The 10,934-nt window shown below is 37.5% G+C and overlaps 1 protein-coding gene across 2 annotated transcripts in view; it reads right to left on the bottom strand.

Moving 5' to 3' along the window:
• Positions 1-4,950, bottom strand: part of lpp (LIM domain containing preferred translocation partner in lipoma) — a 206,374-nt gene extending 201,424 nt beyond the window's left edge. The window contains exon 1 of one of the 2 annotated variants that reach the window (XM_084129509.1): positions 4,753-4,950. The gene's annotated coding sequence lies outside the window, so the exon portion shown is untranslated. The remainder of the gene's footprint in view (positions 1-4,752) is intronic. The other variant, XM_084129510.1, reaches the window with a different exon arrangement.
• Positions 4,951-10,934: the final 5,984 nt, after the last annotated feature.

Raw genomic sequence — 10,934 nt, forward strand, 5'->3', positions numbered from 1 at the left:
ACCCTCCTGATGACGAAAATAACGACACGTGGACGGTGCGCGGATCGTCGCGGAACGCGGACGGCCGAAGACGACTTTGGACTTTAAAAACGTCAAGCAGCTTCATAAAAGAATGCTGACTTAACCCTTGCTTATACTTTCGCCTGACTCCACACTGCAAACCTCCGCTGACTTCGTGCGCACCTCCCTAAACGGACACGTGTTTATACTTGACACGCTCGCCGTTGTAGCCTACTATTCTTTGAAACGACAGGGGGCGACTGCGTTATTTTCCTAAACCATCAGGAAGCAGCGATGAGAAGTAGTAAAGTACACACATGACGATGTTTGTTTTTTATTACATCACAAAGAATTGTGTAAAAGATTGTGACATTAAAACAAAATATATGGATATGAGAACAAATGTATGTAACAAAATTAAACAAAAAATATATATAGCGCAACTGCGCCTCCGGCGACCCGAGTTCGATTCCCAGCTCGAGGTCCTTTGCCGATCCACTTGCCCTCTCTCTACACCCCATGCTTTCCTGTCAAAATCTCTACTGTCCTATCAAATAAAGGCACAAAAATACCAAAAACATAACTTGCAAAAAAAAGAAATAAATAAATAAACAACAAATAAATATTATTAATGAATACTAAATATTTTCTACTTTCATGAACAGTTTTTTATTTAACTTGGACCTTTATTTTCAATAAAAAATAATCTATTGTAGGCTAATTTTGTACATGCAAGCAATCTTTAAACAAAGTCTTTAAACACCTCTGTAAACAAGCGCAAACCGGGTGCCGATAAGGTACAGACGTATACATGCTCAGCAAGAAGCACCTCGAAATTGTGCATCTACGGAAGCAGAGGCGCGCACAAATTTACAAAAAATGTTGTGCACACCGCCACGCGATGATGTCATTTTTGCCGTGTGCACCTTCACGCTTGTGTGGATGCAGCGAGTATAAACCAGGCTTCACAGGACTGGTATTTGACAAAGAAAAGGGAGGATGCGGGCAATACTTGGCCAAATACTATTTGGTTATCAATGGACAGTGGACCAAAGGAAATTTGAAGGTTCTATAAAAGAGAGAGATTAAACACTTCATCAAAAATAACCAGGACGACAGCGTTTAATCCACATAAATCGAGTAGGCCTGTCCGGCCGTGGTAATAAGCATACGATGCTCGTGTTTCTAAATGTGTGTGAACACATCTCAGCTGTCCTTCCTCTTATCGGCTCGCTCCTTCCTCTTTCTACCTCTGGCTAAAACACTGCATGTCCTTTTTACGGCTGCAGGTGTCTTCTTAGCCTTGTATGCTAATGTGGCAATCTGTCTTTCTCCTTGTGAGCACTTGAAGGGAATGTGAGGAAGCTTGATTACCCAGAGTTCAGAGGGAGATCAAAGTCACAGCGCAGCTGACTTTTAGTCGAGCAGCGTTCCTTATACTGCTGTGTCAATGAGCGCAGTGAGAAATGAGCACAAGCCTGCTGTAAATCATAACCGCGCGAGCGACCGCTGCATCATCCGTCTCGCGGTCCGGAGCCGGTTCCACATCACATCCTAAAGGACAGAGTCACTGTACACTCATTCATCCACCTCTCATCCTGCATGTCTGTTTCCTGTGTACTTAAACTACACAGATCCGTCCTCACTATGCCTCTTGGAAATTGGAGTGCAACAGTAGAAAAATGGAGCAGAAGTGCAGCTGTTCTATCAAACTACTGAATTTGTCAGAGGACTGAGACACATTGGAAATTATAGCTTTGTTCAAAACTTGTTCATTGAGCAAATTACGCTTTCAGATGGAACACATTAATGTCAGACTAATTTAAACAAAGTCAAATCTGATTCAGCTGTAGGCACAAGGCCGAAGTTACTGTAATCACAGCCGTGCTGAAATCCAGGACTGGGATATTGCTTTTATGCAAAAGTTAATATTCAGTAACTGAAATTACAGATAAAACGTGGCTAGTTATTTCACTTATTTGTGCTCCGCAAACAAAAACATTTCCAAAAGAACAAGGGATGTGGCAAAATCTAAATTCTGGCCAATTCAAGCTGAAAATTATTTCAATGTTATGACTGAAAACTGATAAATGGCTGATTATTAATTAATATTTTAAAAAAAAAAAAAAAAATTAAATTAAAGCAATATTTTTAGGCATCACAACATTATAATTTAAAGTATTACAGTTGGATAATCGTTTTGAGATGTGTAATTAAAGATCAAATACGAATAAGCAACAAATGACAGCAAAGGTCATTTAAATGTAAAAATAGTTGGCAATGAGCATCAAATATTGAATAGAGCTGCTCCACAAAAGTCTTCTGCACCATTCAGCTTGGGTAATGTTTTTAGTGCCCAAGAAACCTTTCTAATCATTAACGTTGAAAACAGTTGCTGAATACAAACATTAATTTCTTTAAAAAACTTTTTTTTTTTAAACAAACTGACCTTTGAACGTTGTACAACGTACAGAATTGTGTATTATATGTGCGATGCCTGTGCTATGTACTAGCTGTGACAACACGCTTCTCGTATGGTGTGTGTCCCTCTTTACAGGCCTATTAAAAATATTAGCTATTAATACATATTATTCTAAACAGGCACTGAATGTAGCTCCCAATAAATATTATTTTACAATGGAAAGGCTCTGGGGTCTAGGACTTGATTCAATAACTGAAGTGAATTGTTCATGACACCAGGATTAACTGTTGCATAAATCCATTATATTATATGCTCACTATAATTGCTTTGTTTCTTTGTGTATTTATAACTTTCGGTTGTCACTCTTGCTCCAGACAGCACCTGATGATGGAGTCTCCATAGCAACAGAAAGAAGGCACGATATTTTGATCCTACAGTAACCTACAGTCATACGGCACAGAGTCAATATTCATAGAAAGTCTGCACTAATGGCAAACCGACAGTCAAAGGAGTGAGCATGGAAGACTAGGCTCAAAGGCAGGATTCATCTTTTAACTTTAAGCATCACTAGCCTGTCAGACATGTCCTCTTTTTTAATGCCTGCTGTTGGGGGAGATGTAGTTTGGAGTTAAAACTTTTTGGGGGGAGGCTGTGGGGGGGTTGTCAGAAATTATTCAGTTTGATGGCTGGGATGCCTTGATGTTATTGATTAGAGATTCATATCAAAGTAGAATTCTGAATGTCTTCTTTGTAAGGAAACAGATAAATATTTGAGCACTTACTGTAGCTACTTTTAAGATGAACAATGTCTATATTCTAGACATTTTGGATGACTTGAAATGGAGATATTTGCTTTTCTGACAAGAAAATGTCTTTCAGGAGAGGATTCTGTTCATACTATTAGTTGCACACACAATAGAGTAGTCCATATTGGACTAAATGCTCAGATTACAGCATTGGATTAATGCTTTACCAAAAGATAAATCATTATGAACATCAAAATCACATTTACTTTCAAAAGTAAATAGAAACATTCTATTTCAGCAATTAAACCCATGAATGACAGGGCTACACTGACAAAACAAACCCATATTATCACCGTAGAGTTGGTTTGCTGAAGTCTGATGAAGATCAATAGGCCGCTACAAAGCGCAACTCACAACAAATTGCATATTAAACTTCAAATTCAAACTGCAAATTCACAAGGTTGTCTAAACAGTCAACACTGGGTGCATCTTAACTACCTCCATAGTGTGGTTTAAGGAGCGGTTTAAAAGCAACAGGCTCAAATCACCCAGACTGATATTCAAACCATCAAGTGTATTTCTGTTTCAACCTGCACCCAAATTACCAGAGCTTTCATGCTATGGTTTCAATAGCCTAATGTAAAAGAGTGTAAAAAACATAATACTGAAACTTGAGACATGGACCAAAATATAGATCTATAAAATATAAATAAATATAATTTGGGGGATGTGTGTGCATGTGCGTGTGTGTGTGTGTGTGTGTGTGTGTGTGTGTGTGTGTGTGTGTGTGTGTGTGTGTGTGTGTGTGTGTGTGTGGACAAAGATCAACATTTGCGTCAGGAACATTGTGTGTGTGTGTGTGTGTGTGTGTGTGTGTGTGTGTGTGTGTGTGTGTTTGCAGAGAATTCAAGGTAGCATGTCTATCTCGAGAGCTACATAATCCATCTGTCCATCAATGCAAACGATTTTAAATCACAAAATTGTCAATGTAACATTCAGGTATTCCCTCTATTAACCTGTAAACAAGTACACATAATCCGTTACAAAACTCCAGTGTAAGTTGTGCCGCATCACACTGACATTTGAATGTAACAACGCTAGCAAAGCACATGGCCATCACTAATCTTTCATATCTGTTGCTGTTGTAAGCAGAAGCCACGTCTCTGTTACAATCCTCCTGCACACGAACCCTCCAGCCTATTTACTTCCGCATTCTTCAAAAGAAACACAACAGCGCAAGAATGTTTCTGAATCACAACACGAACCCGTTTCAGAAGTTCATTTGCAACAAGTATCTACTAATCGTATTCAAAGTACGCCGACACCTGAATCTAAATGTTCGCTCAAATGTTACGGCTGCGATGTAAATACAAGAAACAAAGTTCGCCCCCCTCCTTCTAGCAATCCCACGCCCTCCATTTCAATGGCACAGCTCGAATCTCTCACTGAAGAACATATAGTTGTCAAAAAAAATAGTTCGAGCTGTGAAGCTCTCGCGCATTAACAACGCTGCGCTGTCCCGGGCCTGCGATCGGCGTTTCAGCGCATGGAGCCGCCCCTCGAAAGCTTTAATAGTTATCTTACCTCTCTTTCTAGGAATCACAGACTTTCAAATCCCCACTTAAAGTGAAACTTCTTTTTCCCAAATCTAGGAGAGTAACAGGCAGTGACGTCAGAGGGCGAAATTCCAGCCGGCAGCACACACACACACTTACACACAGTCACAGAAATTTGCCCATGTATGGCAGTCTCAGCCATGCAGCTCTCATGCAATATCTCTTCGTCATAACGGCCGGGTGTATTTATATTATTTGTGCAAACAGTGTAATAACTGTGGTTATTCATCATGTGTTGTGTCACCATTTATTAAAGCCTGGATGCTGTCCTCTTTGTGTCTGCTGCAAGCACTGCATTTAAGGGATCAGTGTTACATTTTGTTACAAATATATAAAATGAAATGCTTATTTTGATTCATTCAGCCAGCTGTGGTCTGAACAGAAAGACATTCAGTGGGCCAACTTACTGTAAAAACTTCATAAGGGAGAATGCAAATAAAATTTGACTAAAATTTGTTAGAGTGGAAGCATTGTGTGTGTGTGTATATATATATAATATATATAATGTATATGCGTGTGTGTGTCCTGGTAACATTATGGGGACACTATCCGAAATCCTTGTCCTTGTGGGAAAATTTTGTGATCCCAATGAGGAAAACGGCTTATAAGTCATACTAAATGATGGTTTATTTATTTATTTTATGTAAAAATAAAGAATGTTTTCTGTGATCGGTTTAGAGTAAGGGGATATAATATACAGTTTGTACAGTATAAAATCATTGTCTATGGAAAGTCCCCATAAAACCTGAAAACACAACACATGCGTGATATGATATTATTGCTATGGTGGCTATCCTTTCCTTTTTTCTTTTTCTTTTTTGATGCTGCAAACTAAAACTATAGCTGTTAGTAAAACAAGTGAACAGAAATGAAATCACATTTTATTAAGGCAAAGGTCAAAATATAATAAAGGGAGATTTTAACAAACAAAAAAATTGTTCTCAGGACAACAGTATAATATTTCATGAATTTCAGGTCGACTGGTTGGCAAATGTATACTATTTATTAATTACAATATTTGCAGGCACAAAGAAAGATTTGATGTATATGTATATATATATATATATATATATATATATATACATATATATATATATTACCATTTAATTTTGTTGCTGTTTTATGCATGTATTTATTATTATTTATAAATATATATATAATATATTTATAAATATTATTATTATTTATTATTTAACTTCAAATTGTGCTGAAAACCCACAGTGACAACTTGCAGTGTGACAACATGCCCCAGTGGGCCAATGTGTGTCTAATGAACTCTTATCTTTCTTCCTCAGCAATATCGGTGGAAATCTTCAAAGCTATTTTTGCAGCCAAAACTTGTGCTTATACAGAAACGTGTGCTTATACAGAAACATTATTTTCTATATATGGCATTTGGGTTGGGACAAATCATACAAAGCGTCAAAAAGCACTTCAGAGATGAATTTCAGAAATATTCCTGGGATAATGAATAAGACAAAAAAATAAAATAATAATTATTATTAATTTAGTTTCTTTAAAATGGTTTAAAATACTTCTACTAGGGGGAGCAGCATACTCACTCATCAACCAGAGACAATAGTAGACACGTGTACGTAGTGTAATTCAATAATATACCTCACAGATAAGTCGATCTGTTTAGTCTAATCTCCTTTCACACTTCATTCGACAGGACGCTTGATTCTCTCAGACACAGCCTGCCCTTCAACACCCGCCAACACTCAACCACATTCTGCAGTTTGCATTCAAATCTGAAAGTTTGCATGTTCAGCTGTCAATGCAAATACCATAGCAGTGCTTCGCTTCTTTATTTGATTTCTTTCTGCTAGGGAATGTACCACAACAGCTTTGAATCATGATGACAGTGGTGTCCACACACGCTAAAGGTAACAGTTTGAGATAAACCTCATCGTCATCTGAATAACATGGTTCATCCAGACTTTCGCCAGAATAGTTTAAATGTAGTAATTTTGGGTCCTACAAAAGATAAACAAGATGGAGCCCTAGAATGGGACTATTGCAACTAGAGGGGTTTTGTGGGTGTGACAGAATCATACATTTGGTGTGAATTTAATGAGGGTCTCCTGGTTGTCTACAGAAATGGTGTTTCGGCAGAATGAAAATAGACTTGTGTTACACCACAATACAAACTTTGAGTCTAGAAAAAGGAGTCTTACCACAAAATAAACCCCAAATTCTCATACTGTAAATTCAGTGAAATCGGCATAATTTATATTTTGCCTGTTTTGGTAATGATTGGCGTCTCATCGTTACCAATAAGCACATCATAACTGGAATGAGAGTTGTGTTCTAGAAAGAGAAATATTCTCAGGCAAGGACACTGGTGGCCTGATATTTCTTGTAGAAAGTGGAAGTGCAGTCACTTGAAGCTCTTATCTATCTCTTCATCATAGTGACTCATAAATATTCACACTTGAGTTCATGATATTTGTTCACAAATAGTTAACAGATAAATAGTTCAGAGTATTTGACACGCTGCTGACAACTTTTTGTAGTGAATATAACTAGCATCCAAATGAAAATTATGATTTGCATCCAGTTGGCAAACATGCTATGATCAAGTTAATGTAAGAACAGTTTCATGTTCTTAATTGCTTTGCGGGTTTTATTCTCAGACTCTAATATTATCCTTCAAGGTACTTATAAATAGCGCCGCTAAATTAATAAATGTAAATGGCTCATTAAAGGGTTCTGTTAAGACTTAATCTTACCTTAATATATATTTATATATAGCTTGGTTAGAAATGACAGAATAAAAATATTCGATTCCAATTTTATTTTTCTTTGTGTTCACATGCCATTTCATATTTCATCATCAGTGCAGTGATGAAAATGATGCTACAACTGTGGGCCAAATTTTTTGTAAAAATATATACACTCAATCATTTTCACACTATAAATGTTGAAGTGGTTATTTCAATATTAGTTTAGATTAGTGTAGTTTTAGTTATCATCATTCATTTTTTATGATGGATTTTCATATTTTGGGTCTGGGACAAGAGTAAAACAATACAATTTATACAGATAAAAGCCATTTGAAAAGTAGAAAAGGATTTATTTATGTATGTATGTATGTATGTATGTATGTATGTATGTATGTATGTATGTATGTATGTATGTATGTATGTATTTATTTATTTATTTATTTATTTATTTATTTATTTATTTTCTGACTCCAGCAGTTGAACCTTAATTTTATGAAGTACTTTATGCGTTCTTTGCACACACACAAAAAAATCATTTACCTTAATTTGCTTTCTTTACAAAATTTCGTAAATGAAGTGGTAAATTCACAAATGGTAAAGTGTTTTTTTGCTCAAACAAAGCACTCGCGTCGCTTCATAAAATGTAGGTTAAACCGCTGGAGTCACATGGATTACTTTAATGATGTCTTTACGACCTTTCTGGGCCTTGAAAGTGGTAGTTGTGTAGGAAGTCAATGGAGGGACAGAAAGCTCTTCGATTTCATTAAAAGGATCTTCATTTGTGTTCCTAAGATGACTAATGTCTTAACGGTTTGGAACGACATGAGGGTGAGTAATGATCTAACCCTTTAATGTGACCTTAAAAAAACAAAAAAACAAAGATTTAATCTGTTCATTTGAATAAAAATCAACCCCTGAGACTCCTGTATCTCTTCAACAATGAAAGCAAATCATCAAGAAACTGACCGGGAAGTGAATAAAGAGCAGTAAATGTAAACAGTTTAGACAGAAATATGCAACTAAGTCTCTCTGTATGTGTACAAACTCTGCTGATGACTATAAGTGAAATCCCTGACTTGAAACACTGCGTCGACTCGCTTCAGAGGTTGTCTACAACTGATTAACTTGTGCTGCAAGCACTTTGTAAACTGTTTTGCACACCATCCATGAAAAACAGAGGCAGAAAGAACACAACCAGAAGATCAAGCGCCGAGATAAATCAGACGATTGTGCCTTGTTTTGCCGTGACTGGTTCTGCATCCCCCGGCGTGCAGGTTCCAGGGCACATTGGAAAGGTAATCTCATTTGTACTGTGTGACAGCTTATTTGCAACTTTGCTTACTGGCAATTTCCTAATGGGCCCCATGAGTAGTGTCTGGCTCCCTCTCCTTCTTCTTTCCTTCTCTCTCACTCGCTCTCTCACAAATTTGATCAAAAATACACTCTAAAACAAATCTGAAAACAATTACCGCTACCCCAGCATGAAATCCCAGTGTTTTCCAGCTGTCAGTCAACTGGCAATTAACGTATTCGCCTATGAGTGCACTTGAAGTGCACAGAATTACTACAAGTATGATAAGAGACGAGTTTCAAATGTTTTACTTTTGTGAGTCATATTACTACTTGTGCTGAAATTAGATGTCAGTGCTCCGAAGCGTGTGCTACAGCGATACGGCGAGAGAGCAGATGCGCTGAAAGACGAAGAGGAAGGGAGGAAAGCACAAAAACAGTTTTTGTACATATTTAGAATACAAGCGACAATCTATCTTTTATATCACTTCTCGACACGAGGCTAACGCTCCCAGCGTCGGATATCCTGTTGTACACACAAAACGTTAGGGCCGACGCATTCTTCTTCCCGCACCACTTCCTCTGTTGCACGAGATAAACCTCAAGCAGCTGTGGAGGAAAGAAAGAACATGTTTTAGAATGTCAACGTGACAGTGACCTGCTTCGCAGCAGGCTGACCATGACAGAAACAGAGTGAACCTACTTCACCTTTTAAAGCTCACAAACATCTAGCCGAACGAGATTTTCAGTCCTCGAGGAAAAAGGAAATTCTTAGAGTGGATTCGTAGGCCTCTCATGCATCTTTAATGCTGTCAAATTGCAAAGATGGTTTCAGGAAATGTCAAGAATGACAAAGGCGACTGTGCTGTATTTTCTCTTTAATAATGTAAAAATCCCACCGCTACAGCGAAGCTTCTGCATTAAGCCGGTTAATGTGCAGGTGCTCATTCAACTAAATCCAGTGTTGTTCTTAAATTATTCATCGTAATATGTCCGGTGCGAAAGCATGTTGCCACAGGATGATGTGCATACCTTCAGTAAACTGCTGCTGAGTTGGAGTGAGCGGTTTGGATCACACAACTTCAACCACAAAAACGAGCTTTTCAATTCTAATGGAGATGCTAATTTGAACACAACAGGCCTATCGTTTGCCAGACATTAGCATCAAAAGGCAAGTGTGAGAAAAGGTAGAAGGCCCACAAACCAAGCACAAAACCCATATCCTCAAGCAACTAATCAAACAACTGCATATGTAGATCTAAACCCAAGATTACACAAGATAATGAATTCTAATTTGAGTGTTTAAGCATGTAAATATTCATCAGGATAGCAGAAGCAGTTATAAGCCTGCGGCCGTGGCTTTTGATTCTGAGCACAGAACAGAAGGAATTGGTGTTTGCTTTGGAGACACTTAGAGAGTTATATATATTTTTTTTTAAGCATGGCAGATAAAGTTGCATTTACTTTGCAAAGTCAGGGCCTTTATCAAATCCATTTTGGGGCATGGAAGTTGCAGAATGCGGTTATTCGTTGGCCTCATTCTAAAAGATGGCAAATTAGCACAACAGATAAACTCCATAAACCAAAGTTCTCCGGCAATTAAACAATGATGTGTCTAAATATGGATTTTGTGACTTTAAACCACAGGCAAAATCCAGCTTATTGTTAGTAGTAGTATTGCTTTTTGATTTATTAGACATATGAGCCAGGTAAACTAAGGAAAAAAAAGCACATTTTCATTTGCAAGTTATTTACTATGAGATAATTATGATATTGTTCATTGTCATGGATGTTTGTGTATGTGCAGCTTATGAGGAAGTGAATCTCAAAGATGCTTACTGATGAAAATTGTCATAAAAGGTGTTATCTCAGCCCACCAAATCTCAACAATTAACTTAAAAAAAGAACAAATTCAGTAAACCGAAACTGGATCTCACCAGTTGTTTCATCATAATAAGCCAGCATCATTGAAGTCGGTTGCTGACCCTGTTATTTCACTGTTGCAGTGAAACAAGATTTGAACTTGTGAACTCTTGTTCTTATGAGCAGCTCATATTCAGATTCACAAAAACTGAAATTCTAAAAGGAGAAGGTGTTGAATCCATCCTTGGCTCTGTATATCAGTCAGTAAGGT

Source organism: Abramis brama (genome assembly GCF_963993115.1).
Source record: "Abramis brama genome assembly, chromosome: 11".
Classification (NCBI taxonomy): domain Eukaryota; kingdom Metazoa; phylum Chordata; class Actinopteri; order Cypriniformes; family Leuciscidae; genus Abramis; species Abramis brama.